Source organism: Nerophis lumbriciformis, linkage group LG23 (assembly GCF_033978685.3).
Source record: "Nerophis lumbriciformis linkage group LG23, RoL_Nlum_v2.1, whole genome shotgun sequence".
Classification (NCBI taxonomy): domain Eukaryota; kingdom Metazoa; phylum Chordata; class Actinopteri; order Syngnathiformes; family Syngnathidae; genus Nerophis; species Nerophis lumbriciformis.
Window position 1 is genome coordinate 27,973,703 of NC_084570.2, and position 22,887 is coordinate 27,996,589.

Below are 22,887 nucleotides of genomic sequence, written 5' to 3' on the forward strand. Positions count from 1 at the left end.
ACCCATTCTAAATAACTTTGACAATAAAACACTAGTAAATAACTTGACGTCAGCACTTATGATCATAAAACGTCAGGATGGATTAAGAGGGAAATTAAAATTACGTTTGTGGATAATCCAATAGGACTTTTTGCACACTTTTTTTTTTTTTTTTTTGCACACCACAGTAAAAAGTCTACTTTTGAGCCTCATTAAAAAAGTGGAAATTACAAATACATCGATTTGAAGCTGCTTTTTGACATTTTCTATTGCAGAAAACCGACTTTTGTTTGAGAGTCAGTGCGTAAAAGTGCTCACGATTAAGTCAGCCACATGGTTATAGAGCGAGTTTTCAAAGTTGCCAAACGTGGAAAAAAGTGGAAAAAGTCGGTGTTAATACAGGGTGGAAGGGGAAAAAGGGAAAAAAAGAAAGAGGAAGTGTGAGTTTGTGTGCATGAACCTGTTCTCTCGTGTCGGGAAGAAGTCAACTTTCACGCCGGTGGTTGGAGCATGTGGGCAGCCCGGCTCCGGCTCCTCTCGGCCCCCCGCGCGTCCACTCGCTCTCTCGGCGACAAAAAAAGGCCACACACGCCGGTGGGAGACACACGCACGGAGAAAAAAAAAAAAAAAAAAAAAAAACTTTAAAAAATATTCGTCAAACGCAGGACTGCAAAAGAACGCGGAGGGAGACAAAAGAGGAGAAGACGCGGAGTTAGTTAGTCCTCTCCTGCGTCTTCTTGGCTTCTTTGTGCGCCTCTGGAGTCACAACAATTGTGCGGCTAAAAGTCTGCCACACTGCGCGCAACTTCACTCGTCTTCGCCTCTCCTGCTCGCTCCTCAGCAACAACAACAACAACAAAAAAAGAAGGAACCGCTCGCGCTTTTTTTTCTGGGGGAAAAAAAAAATCTTTTTCAGCGCCACGAACTTGTCCGCGGCTGCTCCGCTCTTTTTTGGCATCCACTCTGACGCTTCCTCGCTGGAAATCAGCCTTGAATCACCAGGGCAGCGTGTGTGTGCGTGTGAGTGTGTGCGTGCGTGTGCGTGTGTGTGCGTGTGTGTGCGTGTGTGTGCACCCTCGTGTGTGCGTGCTGAACAGGGACAGTTTGTGCGCTACCGTAATGCCTCTAAAGCAGGTGCGCCTTTTCAAAGCTCCTCTACAACAGGAAAACAGCGCCTCTCTTCCCCCCGCCCCCCCCCCCCCTCTCTCTCAGATGACTTGGTTTCTCTTCTGCACTTGTATTTTCTTTCATTCTTTTTCTATTCTCTGTTGCTAATGTGAAATGACACAAATTATAAAATGGAAAGCAATAAACTACCGCGGTGTTTTTGCAACCTTTTTTGAGGCGAGGCACATTTTTTAGCATTGAAAAAATCCAGCAGAAATCATTAAAAAACGAAACTAGGTTGACAGTAAAACGTCGTTGGATGTGACTTAAACCATAACCAAGCACGCATCAGTATAGCTCTTGTCTGAAGTGACTTATTTTGATTTTTTTGCTGTTTTCCTGTGTGTGTTTCTTGCGCTCGTATTTTGGTGGCTTTTTCTCTTTTTTTGGTATTTTCCAGTAGCAGTTTCATGTCTTCCTTTGAGCGATATTCCTACTTTGTTTTAGCAATCAAGAACATTTAAATTGTTGTTATCTTTTTTTTGTGTGGACATTGTTGATTGTCATGTCATGTTTGGATGTACTTTGTGGACGCAGTCTTTGCTCCACAGTAAGTCTTTGCTGTCGTCCAGCATTCTGTTTTTGTTTACTTTGTAGCCAGTTCAGTTTTAGCTGTGTTCTGCATAGCTTTAATGCCTTTTCTTAGGGGCACTCACCTTTTGTTTATTTTTGGTTTAAGCATAGATACATTTTTACCTTCACACTGCATCCCGCTGTCGCCTGCATATTGCGATCGCGACAAACCCTCGTCGTCTCACACGACCTGTTCCCGACATCTACAAAGCAATTATCTACCTGCTGCCACCTACTGACATGGTTACTATGTCGAGCTCTAGACAGCACCGAAACTCAACAACGGCACATTATTTGCAGATTATAATTATTGGTTAGCAAAAAATATTTTTAACCCAAATAGGTGAAATTACATAATCTCCCACGGCACACCAGACTGTATCTCATGGCTCAGTGGTTGAAAAACACTGAACTACTGGGTCTCTCTTTTTTGGTCTCCTAAATAAAAAAAATTAAAAAATGCAGATTAAACACTTGGTCCAATCCGAGGACCCCCAAATTGTGTCATGCACGTGTGCAACTTGAATATGAGTGTAGAAATTCATACACATGTTCATATAGCATGTTGTTTTCCTCCAGTGTGTAGTTGAATGTGTGCATGATCATCAGATCTTATGTTTTGTCGCCTTTCATCCATTTTTGCTCAAGTTGACTCTGACACAAACACTGCAGACACCCTTAGAGCCAGCTGTCAAACTCCAGGCTCAGGGGCCAAATCTGGCACGCCACATCATTTAAGGTAGCACACAGTATCATTTTAATTTGCCTCGTCACGTAATTTTATGTGGTTTCCAAATTATTTTATCATGGTCCGCCACTTCATTTTATAGTGACCTGTCTCTTCATTTTATAGTGGACCGCCACTTCATTTTATATTGGCCTGTCTCTTCATTTTATAGTGGACCGCTATTTTATTTTATAGTGGCCTGTCTCCTTATTTTATAGTGGACTGCCACTTTATTTTATTGTGGCCTGTCTCTTTATTTTATAGTGGACCGCCACATCATTTTATAGTGGAATGTGTCTTCATTTTTCAGTGGACCACCTTTCATTTTATATTGGCCTATCTCTTTATTTTATAGTGGACCGCCACTTCATTTTATAGTCGCCTATCTCTTTATTTTATAGTGGACCGCCACTTTATTTTATAGTGACCTGTCTCTTTATTTTATAAAGAACCACCACTTCATTTTATAGTGACCTGTCTCTTTATTTTATAGTGAACCGCCACTTAATTTTATTGTGGCCTGTCTCTTTATTTTATAGTGGACAGCGACTTCATTTTAAAGTGTATTGTCTCTTCATTTTATAGTGAACTCTCTCTTTATTTTATAGTGGACCACCACATCATTTTACGGTGACCTGTCTCTTCATTTAATAATGTACCGCCACTTCATTTGATTGTGAACCACCATTTCATTTAATTGTGGATCGCCACATCATTTTTCTGTGGACTGCTACTTCATTTTATTGTAGACCACCAAATAATTTTATAGTGGCCTGTCTCTTCATTTAATAATGTACCGCCACTTAATTTTATTGTGGACAGCTACTTTATTCTACTGTAGACCACCACATCATTTTATGGTGACCTGTCTTTTCCTTTTTACAATGTACCGCCACGTCATTTGACCGTGAACCACCATTTCATTTAATTATGGATCGCCACATAATTTTTCTGTGGACCGCCACTTCATTTTATTCTGGACCGCTACTTTATTTTATTGAAGACCTCCTCTTCATTTTATGGTGACCTGTCTCTTCATTTAATAATGTACCGCCACATCATTTTGTTGTGGACAATAACTTCATTTTATAGTGACCTGTCTCTTCATTTAATAATGTACCACCACTTAATTTTATAGTGTCTTGTCTCTTCATTTCATAGTGAACTGCCAATTCATTTTATAGTGGCCTGTCTCTTCAATTTATAGTGGACCTTCTATTCATATTAAATTGGCCTGTCTCTTCATTTTATTGTGGACCGCCAGTTTTTCAGTTCGGTTCGGTTTCAGTTTATTTGCAACATGCATACAATACAATGTAATGCATCACATATTTCCAGTTGTTTCATTACAGCACGTCCCAAAAGGAGTAGGAAGAAGCAGAATTTATTTAATCCTACCCCTTTTCATATCGTAGCAATTTTATCCCATTTCCTTGTTCTCTGTAACAGAACAGTGAATAAATAAATAATATACCATAGTAAGTAAACAAATACTAAATAATAATAATGTTATCTAAAAAAAAAAGGTTCTGGTTTTATTTTGGACCAGCAGTTCATTTAATATTCATTTTATTGTGGACCGCTATTTTATTTTATTGAAGACCTCCTCTTCATTTTATGGTGACCTGTCTCTTCATTTCATAATGTACCGCCACATCATTTTATTGTGGACCGCCAATTCATTCTATAGTGGCCTGTCTCTTCATTTATTAATGTACCGCCACATCATTTTATTGTGGACCGCTATTTTATTATTTTGTAGACAGCCACTTCATTGTAGGGTGACCTGTCTCTTCATTTTATAATGCACCGTCAACTCATTTTATTGTGGACCGCCAATTCATTCTATAGTGGCCTGTCTCTTCATTTTATAATGCACTGTCAACTCATTTTATTGTGAAACGTCACTTCATTTTATAGTGGGCTGTCTCTTCATTTAATAATGTACCGCCACTTCATTTTGTCATGGACTACCATTTAATTTTATCGTGGACTGCCACATAATTTTACTGTGGACCGCCACGTCATTTTTTTGTGGACCACTACTTTATTTTATTGAAAACCGCAACTTCATTTCATGGTGACCTGTCTCTTCATTTAATATTGTAACGCCACTTCGTTTTATTGTGGACCACCATTTCATTGTATTGTGGACCACCATGTCATTTTATTGTGCACTGCTACTTTATTTTATTGTAATGTGTCTCTTCATTTTATAATGTACTGCAAGTTAATTTTATTGTGGAACGCCACATCATTTTGTTGTGGACCGTCACTTCATTTTTATAGTGACCTGTCTCTTCATTTAATAATGCACCGCCAAATCATTTTATTATGGACCGCTACATCATTTTATTGTGGCCTGTCTCTTCATTTAATAATGTACCGCAACTTAATTTTATTGTGGACCGATACTTTATTCTATTGTAGACCGCCACTTCATTTTATTGTGGCCTGTCTCTTCATTTAATAATGTACCGCAACTTAATTTTATTGTGGACCGCTACTTTATTCTATTGTAGACCGCCACTTCATTTTATAGTGGCCTGTTTTTTCATTTAATAATGAACCGCCACATAATTTTATCGTGGATTACTATTTCATTTTATTGTGCACCGCCATATAATTTTACTGTGGACCGCTACTTCATTTTATTGTAGACCATCACTTCATTTTATAGTGTCCTGTCTTTTCGTTTAATAATGTACCACCATTTCATTTTATGGTGACCTGTCTCTTCATTTTATAATGTACTGCCAGCTAATTTTATTGTGGACCGCTACTTTATTCTATTGCAGAGCGCCACTCCATTTTATTGTGACCTGTTTCTTCATTTTATAATGTACCGCCAGCTCATTTTATGGTGGACCGCAATTTTATTTTATATTGGCCTGTTTTGTCATTTAATAATGAATTGCCACTTCATTTTATCGTGGACTACCATTTCATTTTATTGTGGACCGCCACATAATTTTATTGTGGACCGCTACTTGTCAAGATGGCGGCCCCCTGATGGGCTGCGGCTTGCAGGCACTCATGGTAGTAATACAATATTTGGCAAAAATACCGGACAATTCTGTAAATTTCATGGCTGGCTTACAGCGTGGACACTCCGTGGTCACATACGACCGCCAGACAATTCTGGATGTGGATAAATCGGGCCGTTTTGTACTGGAAGATGCATGTACGTTGGACCTCCTCACTAGCATTGGAATACTTCGCCGGCTACATCCAGCGGCCTTTGACGCAGCGGAGTCTAGTACTAGCAGGGACCGTCAACGGAAGACACGTAAGCGGTGTGATCGGAAGCAGAAGCGGGGATGCCGAGCAGGGCTAATAACAAAGTTAAAGGCTAATCCCCACAGAACGCCACTTCCTTCCATCCTGCTTTCAAATGTCCGCTCCCTGGAGAACAAACTGGACTACCTGAAGCTGGATTTATATGCAAGACGCGAGATGAGAGACTGCTGCGCAATATTTCTAACAGAAACGTGGCTGAAACCAACCGTTCCGGACGAGGCAGTTAGCATCGAGGGGCTAACTATGTTTCGGTCGGACAGGAGCAGAACTCTCACTGGTAAATCCCGAGGCGATGCTGTTTGCATATACGTCAATAATAACTGGTGCAATAATGGGAAGATAGTATCACGTCACTGCTCTCCTGATGTTGAACTATTAACTATAAAATGCAGGCCATTTTATTTACCCAGGGAATTCAGTGCTATGATTTTCACAGTAGTGTACATTCCTCCCAGTGCTAACACCAAAGAAGCTTTGAATGCTTTGTACTGCTCCATCAATGAACTGCAAACTACACTTCCAGAGGGAGTTTTCATCGTGGCAGGAGATTTTAATCAAGCTAACATGAAAACAGTTTTCCCTCATTTCCATCAATATGTGAATTTTGCAACCAGGGGTGGAAGCAAGCTGGACTTGGTGTATAGTAATATTAAACAGCCGTATAAAGCTGCACCACGCCCCCACCTCGGCTCCTCAGACCATCTACCTGTGATGCTAATTCCTGCATACAAGCACCTGCTGATCAGGAAGCAAGCTACAGTGAAGCAGGTGAGGACCTGGCCAGAGGGAGCAATGTCAGCATTACAAGACTGCTTCAAAACCACAGACTGGGACATATTCAAAGCAGCTGCCACCGAAAATCGCCACACATGTGTGGAGGAGTATGCAGAGTCTGTGTCCGCATACATTCAGAAGTGCATGGAGGATGTCAGTGTGATCAAGAACATCCCCACACGGGCCAACGAGAAACCCTGGATGAACAGTGAGGTACGTGCAATGCTGAAGGCTCGGAACAAGGCTTTCAAGTCTGGTGACATGGTGGCATTAAAATCAGCCAGAGCTAACCTGAACTGTACCATTAAGGTTGCAAAGCGTGCTCACAGTCAGAAAGTGCAGGACTTCTTCGAGAACCCTACAAACACTAGACAAATGTGGCAGGGCATACAGGTCATCACAGACTATAAAGCTGCCCCCTGTCCCTGTGACAACAGTATCAGCTTCCTAGATGACCTTAACAACTACTTTGCTAGGTTTGAGGCACTTAAGACCACTCCGGCGAGCAAATCCATCCCTCGCCCTGATGAGCAGCCGCTCAACCTGGATATAGTGGATGTCCGGAAAACCCTGAGGAGAGTGAACCCCCAGAAAGCACCGGGACCTGATGACATTCCGGGCAAGGTGCTTAAGGGATGTGCAGACCAGCTGGCTGGGGTTCTCACAGACATCTTCAACATCTCGCTGACCCAGGCTGTGGTACCATCATGTTTTAAGACGGCCACAATCATCCCAGTGCCTAAAAAAACCATAATCTCCTCCCTCAATGATTACCGCCCGTTGCACTCACCCCTATCATAATGAAGTGCTTCGAGAGGCTGGTAAAGGAATATATTGTCTCCAGACTTCCCCCCACATTCGACCCATACCAGTTTGCTTATCGCCCTAACCGCTCCACAGAGGACGCCATCTCCTCTGCACTCCACCTGAGCTTAGAACATCTGGAAGGAAAGGACACACATGTGCGGATGTTGTTTCTGGACTTCAGCTCAGCATTCAACACCATTATCCCGCAGCACTTGGTGAGCAATTTTGCCCACCTTGGATTCAGTACCCCCCTATGCAACTTATTTTATTGTGATTACTTATGGAGTTTATTGTGAATAAATTGAGAACAGGAAGTGAACAAAAGTTTTAGCAACTGTTATGTAAAAGAAAAGGGGTAGGATTAAATAAGCTCTGCTTCTTCCTACTCCTTTTCGAACATGTTGAAAAGAGAAACTGGAGATTGTGATGTATCATGTTGTATACTTGCATGTTCGAAATAAACTCAAACTCAACTCAACTCAACTCAACTGGCTGCTTGACTTCCTAACAGACAGACCCTAATCTGTGAGAGTGGGCAACAACACCTCCAGTGCCATCTCCCTGAGCACCGGCTCCCCCCAGGGCTGCGTCCTGAGTCCGCTGCTGTTCACGTTGATGACCCATGACTGCTGCGCCAGGTCCACTACTAACCACATTGTGAAGTATGCGGAAGACACGACAGTAGTGGGCCTCATCCGTGACAACAACGACATGGACTACAGAAAAGAGGTGAAACATCTGGTTGACTGGTGCAGAACCAACAACCTGGTCCTGAATGTCGACAAGACCAAGGAGATCATCGTTGACTTCAGGAAGCACCAGTCCAGCCACGCTCCACTCTTCATCAACGGCACAGCAGTGGAGATGGTAAGCAGCACCAAGTTCCTGGGGGTGCAGATAACTGACAATATGACCTGGTCCCTACACACCGGAGCTCTTGTAAAAAGAGCTCAGCAACGCATGCACTTTTTGCGTCGGATGAAAAGAGCGCAGCTCCCTCCCTCCATTCTCAGCACATTCTACAGAGGCACTATGGAGAGCCTGCTGACCAACAGCATCTCTGTCTGGACTGGAGCCTGCAGTGCCTCAGACTGGAAGTCTCTCCAGAGAGTGGTGAGGATGGCAGAAAAGATCATCAGGACTCCTGTTCCTCCTATCCAGGAGATCGCAAAAAGCCGCTTCCTGACCAGGGCTCAGAAAATCTGCAACGACTCCTCCCACCCCCACCAAGGACTGTTTTCACTGCTGGACTCTAGAAAGAGGTTCCGCAGCCTCCGAAGTAGAACTTCCAGGTTCTGTAACAGCTTCTTCCCTCAGGCCGTAAGACTCTTGAACGCATCATAATAATCCCCTCAATTCCCCCCCAAAATGGATTTACTCGCTGGAATAAAAAAAGTCAATATAACATACATCCATAAACGTGGATGCATATGAAAAAGTGCAATATATGTATCTGTACTGTAACCTATTTATTTATTTATATATGCACCTTATTACTTTTTTATTCTGCACTACCATGAGCTGATGTAACGAAATTTCGTTTTTATCTGTACTGTAAAGTTCAAATTTGAATGACAATAAAAAGGAAGCTCACAATACGAAAGTCCTGAGTAGTCTTGGGTCCAATCCCGGGCTCGGGATCTTTCTGTGTGGAGTTTGCATGTTCTCCCCGTGACTGCGTGGGTTCCCTCCGGGTACTCCGGCTTCCTCCCACTTCCAAAGACATGCACCTGGGGCTGGGGATAGGTTGATTGGCAACACTAAATTGGCCCTAGTGTGTGGATGTCAGTGTGAATGTTGTCTGTCTATCTGTGTTAGCCCTGCGATGAGGTGGAGACTTGTCCAGGGTGTACCCCGCCTTCCGCCCGATTGTAGCTGAGATAGGCTTCAGCGCCCCCCGCGACCCCAAAAGGGAATAAGCGGTAGAAAATGGATGGATGGAATAAAAAGGAAGTCTATGTATGTATACACACACACACACACACACACACACACATATACATATATACACACATATATATATATATATATATATATATATATATATATATATATATATATATATATACATATACACACACACACACACATTATGTTCTTTACAAGTGTATGTAAACTTTTGAGCATGACTGTGTATGTGTATGTGTATGAGTATGTATAATATATATATATATATATATATATATATATATATATATATATATATATATATATATATCAGTGACGTGCGGTGAGGTTGATGGCTGGTGAGGCACTGACTTCATCACAGTCAGATTTACAAACATATGAACCCTAAAGAGTATCTTATTCACCATTTGATTGGCAGCAGTTAACGGGTTATGTTTAAAAGCTCATACCAGCATTCTTTACACATACAAACTGTAGCACACAAAAAAGCACATTTAATTAAAAAAATACATTATTATGGTCTTACCTTTCTTTTTGGACATCCACACAGCCAGCCTTTCCGTGTGTGTACCACGCCGTTTGAAAAGAACGGGTCTTCTGTCCCGAAGTCTGAAGCAAACCTTTTAGCTCCGGCGTTGGTCTACCTTTGATTATTACCTCCTGCTTCGATTTAAAGTCCAGTTTAGAAAACTGTTTTATTTTACACATGTAATCCTCCATGTTTTTAATAAAAGTTCAGGTGAGAGGAAATAATAAACGACCGCTGCACTTGACTTGCTTACTGTTGCTTGTTCTCACTTCTTCTGCGGCCGAGGGAATGATCTCTGAGATCACTACCGCCCTCTACCACCAGGAGGCCGGATTACTGCGAGCCTCAGCCATTACGTCTTTTGCAGCCGTTTTATGATTGCTCAGCACAAAAAAATACGTTACACACATACAGTTGTTGACAAAATACACTGTACATTATATACCTCAGCTAACTAAACTATGGAAATGTATAATATAGTTCATATAGCAATACGGTCTCACTGCACAGCAGGCCATTTGAAGGGCAAATGTGAAAATTCAGCGATTTTGAATAAAAATAATCTAAAACTGGTGAAGTTAAATGGAAAATAACTTTAGTATAATCACTGGATACATATAACAATTTAATTTTTTTTTTTTCTTTTTACATTTTTTTTCTTTCCATGATGGCAGGTGAGGCCACTGATGTATGTATATATATATATATATATATATATATATATATATATATATATATATATATATATATATATATATATATATATATATATATATATATATATATATAAATGTTGAATCTGCAATATTTCACTTTGTTTGCGGATCTTAAAGACAAGTTGTGTTGTAATACTTAAGTGTGTTGTAGGGTTGTACGTTATACCGGTACTGGTATAGTATCGCGGTACTAATGAATCAAGTACGGTAATATACTCTGTTTGAAAAGTACCGGTTCACAGGTGAGACATTGCTGGTTTTATGAGCAGATGAGCATGTTTGGCGGCGCACACACACAGAGTACTTACAAGCAGACACGGTGTGTAGAAAGAAAAGGGAGAATGGACGCATTTTGGCCTAAAAACTAACAATAAAGGTGAAGTTATAACACTGAAACGCCCTCAGGAAGAGTTACTTTAAGACATGGCTAGCTAGCTAGCGGCTAACATCCATCCCCAGTCAGCAGTGTTTTAGCTACTTCTAAATCACTAATTCTGGCCTCCATGGCGACAAATAAAGTATGTTTCTTACATGTAGCATTATCACCGCAGGACGAGGAATAGCTAAACATGCTTCACTACACACCGTAGGAGGATACGATAGCAATATTGCGCTCCTGAATGTACACAAATGCCATGGGTGAATCTACACCTAACACCCATTGTATTGATAACAACTACAATAGCGTATGTAGTTGATACTACTATGATTACGTCGATATTTTTCTTCATCACAAAATATTTATTTCCTTTAAAAAAAAAATCATATTATGTTTATAGCCTCAGGAAATATGTCCCTGGACACATGAGGACTTTGAATATGACCAATGTATGATCCTGTAACTACTTGGTATCAGATCGATACCTAAATGTGTGGTATCATCCAAAACTAATGTAAAGCATCCAAACAAGAGAATATTAAGTGATTATTACATTTTAACAGAAGTGTAGATGGAACATGTTGAAACACAAAGTAAGCATGCAGATATTAACAGTAAATTAACAAGTGGATTAATAATACATTTTTTAACTTGTCTTCATATAAATATATAATAAATGACACAATATGTTACTGCATATGTCAGCAGACTAATTAGGAGCCTTTGTTTGTTTACGTACTACAAAAAGACAAGTTGTCTAGTAGGTTCACTAAAATGTTTAGTTAAAATAAAGCCAATAATGCAATTTTTTTTGTGGTGCCCTTTATTTAGAAAAGTATCGGAAGGTATCGAAATACATTTTGCTACCGGCCCTCTGACGGCAGCCAAAACTGCCATGTGGCCCTCAATGAAAAGCAGTTTGATATCCCTGAATTAATTAATGACACAGTTCTATATGTTGAGTCTATTAGATTGCTAAAATGCCAGGTTTCTATCAATAATCAATAATAAACTAGTGCGCAGCTTTTTAAATATCACAACACAATCCATGTTTCTTCTTTTACGTTAGCTAGTTTTGGTGTTTTATCGTTCGTTGTCATTGCTCATTTAACTGTCATTTTTTTTCAGCACTTTGCTTGTTCTTGCTTTGAAATGGACACAAGTTTAATCATTTTTATAATTTATAATTAGTCGTCTTTGTTGTTCGGATGCACACGCCTTAAAATCTCTCAAGCTGAATTTAAAGGTCCGTGGCTATATTAGAGCCACTGAATTTGTGCACGCTTTATACTCCGATTAGTCGACTAATCGTTAGAATAGTCGAGTATCAAAATCATCTGCAGCCCTAACCCTGGTCAGCAGAGAAATAACAATGTAAAAGGTTGACTAGATTTTAGTTCATAATGTAGAGTTTGGTTTATATTGTACTTTTGATAAGTGCATCACTCTTTTAGTTGGTATTATTTTTCAGTAAAGACAACAATGCTTATATTTGTGCTTTAGATCATCATGATACTGTATTTACTCAAACACCTGGTGGGCAAACAAGCGTACTCCTAGCAATAAGTCCATTGAAAGCAGAGTGAAAAAACAAACAAAAAAAAAAACTGTCCTCGCCCATGAAAATAGTTTCAAAAAGGATTTAAATTGTAAAGTTATTCCTAAGATAGAGCACGGCGACCCAGGATTGGTGCAAGAACATAGTCAATAAATCGTGGGTCAGTTAGGGCGTCAAACCCTCCAGAACGCCCCTGACTTTACAAAAGAGGGTTTTTAGTTTTTCAAGGTTCATCTGAAGAAACCTTGTCTGAAACTCGAGCACTCCCTTTTTCCATATCTAATGTACAATAAGAGAATTCACTACATTTGTTTTGGCTCTTATTGGTTACAATAAAACATGCTACTCGTATAGGTCAAGAGTTTCTCTATTTCTCCAACTCTAAAACAGTCTTTCTTAACCATAGGGCTATGGTGTGGTCCTGGTCCGCAGCGGTACTCGGGTGTAATACACCTTTCCACCACCTGGGGCAGTAATGACCACAACAAAAAAACTACAAGTTTGGAGCTAATGTCATAGGGGAGTTTCTTAAGCGCAAAAAATTACGACTAAAGTGGTGAAGCTGTATTTTTATTTGCAATATCATTTTATTTACAGTTTAGTTGAGAAACGTGTCTAATATTCATTTAGTTTATTCATTTCAACTCAACGTAATTGTGTGGAATTTTTTTTTTTGTCACTTATTTAGGATTCACTTCTTATGCAATCTATGCAAACTAGCCAAATGTATTTATTTTAGGTTTACGTGTTAAATAAATATTAATCAGGTGGTTTCATATCATTTGACAAGGTTGTAAACTGTAAGTAGGTTAGATGTAATTATTGAATACAACGATAATCAAGAGAAAGATTACTAATTAATTTGAGTGGGCCCCTGGTCTGTCTGCAGGGGTCAAAAAGGTTAAAACTCCCTGGAGTAAAAAAACAGCATTGCACACTAAATAGGAATAAATGCATTTAAGATTACCGTATTTTAAGGACTATAGGGATTATAAGGTGCACTGCAGATGAATGGTCTATTTTCGATCATTTTCAGGACTTACGCAGATCCCTAATACACATCAGCAGGTACCAAAAGGTAAGAAAAATTGCTTTTGCATAATATTGTGAAACAAAACACTAGATAATATGTCTGCTAATAGGTTCTTATACACACACACCATAATAATGCTCGTATAATTAATGCGCCAACAATCCATCAAGCGGTGCGGCTTCATAGTTTACCGAAGTCTTACTAAAAAAATTGACATCTTTTTGAGTGCCGTGTGTGTGATGTTCTATATTCTCAATGGAACATTTAAAGTGGTGGTGTTGTTTACTGCCATCATATTGCAGTCTACACGTATCTCTTATGTATGGCTGCCATCTACTGGTCACACTTATTACACCATGTACCAAATAAAATAGCTTCGAGGTATGTAAGCACTACCAGAATTATGCCGTACATTAGGCGCACCGGGTTATCAGGTACACTGTCGATTTTTGAGAAAATTAAAGGATTTTAAGCACGCCTTATAGTCCGAAAAATACGGTATGTAAAGCAATGCTTTTAAGTGTAGTACTAATATTATGGACATTATTTTTGTAGGAAATAAGCGTGGGTTTTTTGTTCTTAACTCAAAAAAATAAATACATTATAATGTTTCTGGGCAGCACGGTGTAACAGGGGTTAGTGCGTCTGCCTCACAATACGAAGGTCCTGAGTAGTCCTGAGTTCAATCCCGGGCTCGGGATCTTTCTGTGTGGAGTTTGCATGTCCTCCCCGTGACTGCGTGGGTTCCCTCCGGGAACTCCGGCTTCCTCCCACCTCCAAAGACATGCACCTGGGGATAGGTTGATTGGCAACACTAAATTGGCCATAGTGAGTGAATGTGAGTGTGAATGTTGTCTGTCTATCTGTGTTGGCCCTGCGATGAAGTGGCGACTTGTCCAGGGTGTACCCCGCCTTCCGCCCGATTGTAGCTGAGATAGGCTCCAGCGCCCCCCCGCCACCCAGAAGGGAATAAGCGGTAGAAAATGGATGGATGGATATAATGTTTCTTGTTAGGGAGACAAAGAATATTATTACGGGACGGCGTGGCGCCATTGGGAGAGTGGCCGTGCCAGCAACCTGAGGGTTCCTGGTTCGATCCCCGCCTTCTACCATCCTCGTCATGTCCATTGTGTCTTTGAACAAGACACTTCACCTTTGCTCCTGATGGGTCGTGGTTAGGGCCTCGCATTGCAGCTCCCACTATTAGTGTTTGAATGTGTGTGTGAATGTGGAAATAGTGTCAAAGCGCTTTGAGTACCTTAAAGGTAGAAAAGCGCTATACAAGTACAACCCATTTACCGTTTACATTTATTACTTAACGAGTGTAAAAGTGTCAACAACATATTACATTTACTGCGAAATGTCAGTTAATTATTACATTTGTTTCAGCTTGTTTTCTTTTCAATGAAAAATAGAGCCAATAAAAACATGCCCGATGCCAACATGGCTGTTTAATAAACTGCATTATATATACAAAATTAACACAAGGAAGTAACACAATTCCCACTTCAGTTGTGTGTTTTTGACTTGTCATTTTGCAAAATTATGTGCAATTTGGTTCAACGAAGGTTTTTTTTTTTTAACATTTCCGACTGCAGAAAATAGGTCAAATGTTTCACGGGTAAGTCTCTCTCTGTCCTGGTGCGTTTGTGAGGGGAAGGCACTGACCTTTTGACACCTTAGCATCCCGGCTGAGTTGTGCTATTGTGAAGTCGGGGAGGAACAGATGTTTGCCTGCGCTGAAAAAACCCCCAAAAAACAAAAACGGTCCAAATAAAACCAGATCACATTTCTAAGCTGCAGCGTTAAATAAACACTTGGGTGAATGATTGTCTCGATGCAGAGCAATTCCAGCATGCACGCTTCAGTACAGTGGTTGTCCAACTTTGTTCACCGAGTGCCACCCTCATGACCAACATTAGAATACAGTAGCGCAGAAGGCCTAGGTATTCATTAAAAACAAGGCAGAGGTTTTATTTAACGAGTATATTTCATGATTTGGGCCAATGTAACATCACACATACTTGGAAGGAAGGAACTTTATTGTCATTGCAGAAGTACAATGCAATTTCATTTCCAGCACAAACCCGTTCAAGAGAAGACATACATTGTAAAGGAACGCAAACGGGTCACAACTTACGGCGCCCCGCCTTATGATGTATCAAACGCAAAACATGTTTTACCTTTCCCAAAATTCCAGATTTTCTTGGAATTTTGTCCTCATTATATAGGCATTATACAATCGACTGCATAACCCACATTTCTTTATAACCGTTCCACCACCCACATACTCCACTCACCCTGGACATTCAAGCCAGCAAGTTTCCCGGTTCCGAAAATTCCCTGGTTACCCGGAATTTCCAGGAGTTTCCCCCCCATTGACAATGAATTGGCAATAGACAAATCTCTCAATATCCCACATTTCCCCACATACAAATTCCCGGTTTTCTCGAAATTCCAGGGATTCCGAAATACCCATTCTCAATTCAAACTGTTACTACGTCAACATTTTTCAACCGATTCTCCAACACTTACCCATTCATATCATCTGGGACAATTGTGCTGGTATCAATATTTTTAAAAATTCCCAGGTTTCCTGAAATTCCCAAATTTCCAGGAAATGCCTATTCAAATATATGGACATATCATAATTCTACAATACACTAAATTCTCAAATTTTTGCGCCATTTTAAAACCCTGTTCCGACCTTTCAACCATCCACCCACATTACCCTTCTGATATATCGAACACAAAACATGTTTTACCTTTTCCAAAATTCCAGATTTTCCTGGAATTTTTTCCTCAATGACAAGTAATGGGCAATATACAAACCTCTCCATATCCCACATTTCCAACATACAAATTCCCGGTTTTCCCGAAATTCCAGGGATTCCGAAATACCCAGTTCAATTCAAACTGTTACTACATCAACATTTTTCAACCGATTCCAAAATCCCAACACTAACCCATTCATATCATCAGTGACAATTGTGCTAGTATCAATAGTTTCAAAAATTCCCAGGTTTTACGAAATTCCCAAATTTCCAGGAAATTCTCATTCAAATAAGTGGACGTATACAAAGTTTTACTATGCTCTAAATTCTCGAAATGTTGCGCCATTTTTAAACCCTATTCCGACCTTTCAACCATCCACCCACACTACTCTACTCATATATCGAACGCAAAACATGATTTCCCTTTCCCAAAATTACAGATTTTCCTGGAATTCTCCTAATTGATAATGAATAGACAATATACAATCTACTGCATATCCCACATTTCTCATCTGATTCGAACCGTTCCACAATCCACACACTCGCCTCACCTTGGACATTCAAGCCAGCATTTCCCGGTTCCGAAAATTCCCTGGTTACCCGTAATTTCCAGGAATTTCCCCCCATTGACAATGAATGGGCAATATACAAACCTCTCCATGTCCCACATTTCCCACGTACAAATTCCCGGTTTTCCCGAAATTCCAGGGATTCCGAAATACCAATTTTCAATTCAAACTGTTACTACAGCAACGTTTTTCAACCGATTCCAAAAATGCCACCACTAACTCATTCATATCATCTGGGACAATTGGGCTGGTATCAATATTTTAAAAAATTTGCGGTTTTCACGCAATTCCCAAATTTCGGGGAAATTCTCATTCAAATGAATGGACAGACACAAAGTTTTACATGCCCTAAATTCTCGAAATACTGCGCCATTTTCTTTTTTTTGTCTTTTTTTTTTCTTTTTTTTTTTTTTTTATGTCCTGTCCAGCTTCTCAGGCAAATCATATAGTTGATGTAGATGCCCATGTCGGCTGTTCAGATTTACTTTACAAAAGAGAAGTGTAGGATACTTCTCTTGTTGCCTTATTTGTATTTGACTTTATTAAATGTATTTATATTATCATTTAGTGCAGCCGGGCCGGAGCAGGAGGGGATAGAAAGAGAAAAAAAAAGAAGACAGAGGGGGAAATTGTGGGGACAAGAGGGGGATTAGACAGAGAGACAAAAACAACAACAGCAAACAACAACAACAACAACAATAGAGCAACATCAGCAAATATGACATGTACAAATATGATGGTAAAAGTAATAGCAAATAAGCAGTTAGCGAAAAATAAAAAATAATACAGAAATGACAATGAGCATTATTACACTACAAATGGATCAATACAAATACCAATAGAAATAGCGCTATTGATAATGAACAATACCAATAATTTACCTTTATTATCAACAATACAGTTGTTTAAATGCAACAATACATATACGTAATGATAACTTGAGATACGAAAGAATGCAGAAAAATGGAGGGGGAGAAAGAGAAGCAACCTACATTAACCTTGTAGATTGTTATAGTCACAATAGGTTAAGCTTTGCCAGTGTGCCATGTGTTACACCCAGTTTACCCTAGGGCAACAACGTTAATATATGTTTGATGAAACGTGATTATGTGCATGAGTGTAAGTATGCATATGTACTTGTATATGTACAGAATGTGTATATGTGTTTGTACAATGAATGTATATGTACAGAATGTGTATATGTGTTTGTACAGTGAATGTATATGTACAGTATGTGTATGTGTATGTTTGTATATTGAATGTGCGTGTGGATGTACGAACATTAGGTAGGTAAATATGTACTGTATTTGTGTATGTATGTGGGAGCGTAGGTACCTATGTACGTATGTGAGCATATGTGAATTTGCATGTACAATACATTCAATACTGCGCCATTTTCAAACCCTATTCTGACCTTTCAACCATCCACCTACATTACCCTTCTGATATTTTGAACGCAAAACATGTTTTACCTTTTTCCAAATTCCAGATTATCCTAGAATTTTTTCCTCATTGACAATGAATAGGCATTATACAGCACATTTATCATCCGATTTGAACCGTTCCACCATCCACACATGCCGTTTACCCTGGACATTCAAGCCAGCATGTTTCCCGGTTCCGAAAATTCCCTGGTCACCCGGAATTAGCAGGAATTCCCCCCACTGACAATGAACGGGCAATATACAAACCTCTCCATATCCCACATTTCTCATCCGATTCAAACCGTTCCAACTTCCACACACGCCACTCAACTTGGACATTCAAGTATTTCAGTTCCACTCTCGCGTATCGGCTGTTTGGCGGGTTAGAGCATACCAGCATTGCAAATTCTAGTTAATGAAGTGATTCTTTGACGTACCAATAGTGGTACCAGAGTTTGAGAACCACTGCTTTAGTTCAAAATTTGGTTAATAAATGTAATCTCTCCCTTACTGCATATTGATTTATGTAAAAGATTTACGCCGGTCTTTAAAAAAAACACTATTTGACAAATAATTAAAAAAAAGCGAGTTTAAGTGGGTTCACTGCTGTTATACGCTTCCCTTGCAAACAGACAGTTATATTGAGATTGGACAGTTTTTATTGTCTGCATAGCTCACTGTGTCCTTGATGTATTTTGGAAGCCTGACAACTCCTTTTGCAGAGTTATTACTACCTTTTTCTCCCTCGCCGCCTCATTCATTTACTAATTGACAGCATAATCAGTGTTGAGATTACTGTCTCCGAAGAAATTTGGGAATTACATCATGTCTGTCGCAGGGAGGGAAGAAAAAGAGGAAGAGGGGAGATGGGGGGGGGGGGGGGGGGGAGCGCTATAATTCAAAGGGAGATCTTGGAATAATTTGGCGTGAGGCATTAAAAGAATTCAACCCTCCTACCTTTTCTCCATGGAACATGATGGCGGTCCATTACAGCACCGAGCAACCAATGGGCCTCCGATGTAGTAATCACCGCGTTTATTATTAGCGTGATCATTTGTGTGAGAGTACACACGGCATCATTCAAAATCTTTATAATAGTGCACACAATTTAAGGAGTGTGTTCAAGTTTTTAACTTTAAGATAAGTTTCCTTGTGTTTGACTTATGAATGTTGAACAATTCCAAAGTGTCATGCATTTGGGTGTGTGCTTGCAGGCAGTTTTGGATGCCTCTGAACGCTAAGTTTTGCTGTCTTTTTTAACAGTAGGCTGGACGTACTTAATTGGACATTTAGCACAAGCTATCGGCCATAGGGGTGGAGCGACTCGCCATCTGCTTCGAGAGAATGTAATGCAGGGGTTCCCAAACTACGGCTCTGTCTTCAATGTGGCCAAAAAATGTTTTATCTTAATATCTGGTCCGTCCAGTCGCTCAGACAAATCATATTGTTGATGTAGATGATCTATATCTGCTGTACACATTTACTTTAGAAAATAGAAATGTTGGATACTTCTCTTTTTGCCTTACAGTATTTATATTTGGTTTTGTTAAATTTTTGGATATAGAGAGAAAAAAATATATATATATACACACACACACACACACACACACACACACACACACACACACACACACACACACACTGGCCCCATGGGGCCCGGCCGGGCACAGCCTGAAGAGGCAACATGGGTCCCCCTTCCAATGGGCTCACCACCCATAGCAGGGGCCATAGAGGTCGGGTGCGATGTGAGCTGGGCGGCAGCCGAAGGCAGGGCACTTGGCGGTCCGATCCTCGGCTACATAAGCTAGCTCTTGGGACGTGGAACGTCACCTCGCTGGGGGGGGAGGAGCCTGAGCTAGTGCGTGAGGTGGAGAAGTTACGCCTAGATATAGTCGGACTCACTTCGACGCACAGCAAGGGCTCTGGAGCCAGTTCTCTTGAGAGGGGCTGGACTCTCTTTCACTCTGGCGTTGCCGGCACTTGAGAGGCGACGAGCTGGGGTGGCAATTCTTGTTGCCCTCCGGATCAAAGCCTGCATGTTGGAGTTCAACCCAGTAGACGAGAGGGTAGCGGTAGCTTCCCTCCGCCTTCGGGTGGGGGGACGGGTCCTGACAGTTGTTTGCGCTTACGCGCCAAACAGCAGCTCAGAGTACCCACCCTTTTTGGATTCACTCGAGGGAGTACTGGAGAGTGCTCCCCCGGGTGATTCCCTCGTTCTACTGGGGGACTTCAACGCTCATGTTGGCAACGACAGTGAAACCTGGATAGGCGTGATTGGGAAGAATGGCCGCCCGGATCTGAACCCGACTGGTGTTTTGTTATTGGACTTTTTGTGCTCGTCACAGATTGTGAGGGTTTGCTGGGAACGTCAGGCAGAGTCTCCTGTCAGAGAGCGTTTCAATTCCCACCTCCGGAAGAACTTTGAACATGTCACGAGGGAGGCGCTGGACATTGAGTCCGAGTGGACGATGTTCCGTACCTCTATTGTCGAGGCGGCCGATTGGAGCTGTGGCTGCAAGGTGGTTGGTGCCTGTCGTAGCGGTAATCCTAGAACCCGCTGGTGGACACCAGTGGTGAGGGATGCCGTCAAGCTGAAGAAAGAGGCCTATCGGGCTCTTTTGGCTCATAGGACTCCGGAGGCAGTAGACAGGTACCGACAGGCCAAGCGGTGTGTGGCTTCAGCGGTCGCGGAGGCAAAACCTCGGACATGGAAGGAGTTCGGGGAAGCCATGGAGAACGACTTCCGGATGGCTTCGAAGCGATTCTGGACCACCATCCGCTGCCTCAGGAAGGGGAAGCAGTGCAATGTCAACACCGTGTATGGTGGGGAAGGTGTTCTGCTGACTTCGACTGCGGATATTGTGGATCGGTGGAGGGAATACTTCGAAGACCTCCTCAATCCTACCAGCACGTCTTCCTATGAGGAAGCAGTGCCTGGGGAATCTGTGGTGGGCTCTCCTATTTCTGGGGCTGAGGTTGCCGAGGTAGTTAAAAAGCTCCTCGGTGGAAAGGCCCCGGGGGTGGATGAGACCCGCCCAAAGTTCCTTAAGGCTCTGGATGTTGTGGGGCTGTCTTGGTTGACAAGACTCTGCAACATCGCGTGGACATCGGGGGCGGTACCTCTGGATTGGCAGACCGGGGTGCTGGTTCCTCTCTTTAAGAAGGGGAACCGGAGGGTGTGTTCCAACTATCGTGGGATCACACTCCTCAGCCTTCCCGGTAAGGTCTATTCAGGTGTACTGGAGAGGAGGCTACGCCGGATAGTCGAACCTCGGATTCAGGAGGGACAGTGTGGTTTTCGTCCTGGTCGTGGAACTGTGGACCAGCTCTATACTCTCGGCAGGGTCCTTGAGGGTGCATGGGAGTTTGCCCAACCAGTCTACATGTGCTTTGTGGACTTGGAGAAGGCATTCGACCGTGTACCCCGGGAAGTCATGTGGGGTGTGCTCAGAGAGTATGGGGTAACGGACTGTCTTATTGTGGCGGTCCGCTCCCTGTACGATCAGTGTCAGAGCTTGGTCCGCATTGCCGGCAGTAAGTCGGACCCGTTTCCAGTGAGGGTTGGACTCCGCCAAGGATGCCCTTTGTCACCGATTCTGTTCATAACTTTTATGGACAGAATTTCTAGGCGCAGTCAGGGCGTTGAGGGTATCTGGTTTGGTGGCTGCAGGATTAGGTCTCTGCTATTTGCAGATGATGTGGTCCTGATGGCTTCATTTGGCCAAGATCTTCAGCTCTCACTGGATCGGTTCGCAGCCGAGTGTGAAGCGACTGGGATGAGAATCAGCACCTCCAAGTCCGAGTCCATGGTTCTCGCCCGGAAAAGGGTGGAGTGCCATCTCCGGGTTGGGGAGGAGATCTTGCCCCAAGTGGAGGAGTCCAAGTACCTCGGAGTCTTGTTCACGAGTGAGGGAAGAGTGGATCGTGAGATCGGCAGGCGGATCGGTGCGGCGTCTTCAGTAATGCGGACGCTGTATCGATCCGTTGTGGTGAAGAAGGAGCTGAGCCGGAAGGCAAAGCTCTCAATTTACCGGTCGATCTACGTTCCCATCCTCACCTATGGTCATGAGCTTTGGGTTATGACCGAAAGGACAAGATCACGGGTACAAGCGGCCGAAATGAGTTTCCTCCGCCGGGTGGCGGGGCTCTCCCTTAGAGATAGGGTGAGAAGCTCTGCCATTCGGGGGGAGCTCAAAGTAAAGCCGCTGCTCCTCCACATCGAGAGGAGCCAGATGAGGTGGTTCGGGCATCTGGTCAGGATGCCACCCGAACGCCTCCCTAGGGAGGTGTTTAGGGCACGTCCGACCGGTAGGAGGCCGCGGGGAAGACCCAGGACACGTTGGGAAGACTATGTCTCCCGGCTGGCCTGGGAACGCCTCGGGGTTCCACAGGAAAAGCTGGACGAAGTGGCTGGGGAGAGGGAAGTCTGGGCTTCCCTGCTTAGGTTGCTGCCCCCACGACCCGACCTCGGATAAGCGGAAGAAGATGGATGGATGGATATATATATATATATATATATATATATATATATATATATATATATATATATATATAGAGCCTGGGAAGGTGGTATGACTCAAATCTGAAGGACACTGAGCAAGCAGACAAGCTAAGGCAAGAGGTCACCAAAGGTCTGAAGAACATTGACAGATCTATGCTGCCTGGCAAGC

The 22,887-nt window shown here is 42.0% G+C and overlaps 1 protein-coding gene across 3 annotated transcripts in view; it reads right to left on the minus strand.

Annotated features, from left to right (window-relative positions):
- foxp4 (forkhead box P4) overlaps positions 1-22,887 on the minus strand; it is a 260,328-nt gene that overhangs the window by 234,513 nt on the left and 2,928 nt on the right. Inside the window, exon 1 of one of the 3 annotated variants that reach the window (XM_061984855.1) lies at positions 9,762-9,795. The exons of 1 other annotated variant lie outside the window; for it this stretch is intronic. The gene's annotated coding sequence lies outside the window, so the exon portion shown is untranslated. Of the gene's footprint in view, positions 1-439; positions 975-9,761; positions 9,796-22,887 lie in introns of those variants that run through there. One more of the 3 variants, XM_061984852.1, reaches the window with a different exon arrangement.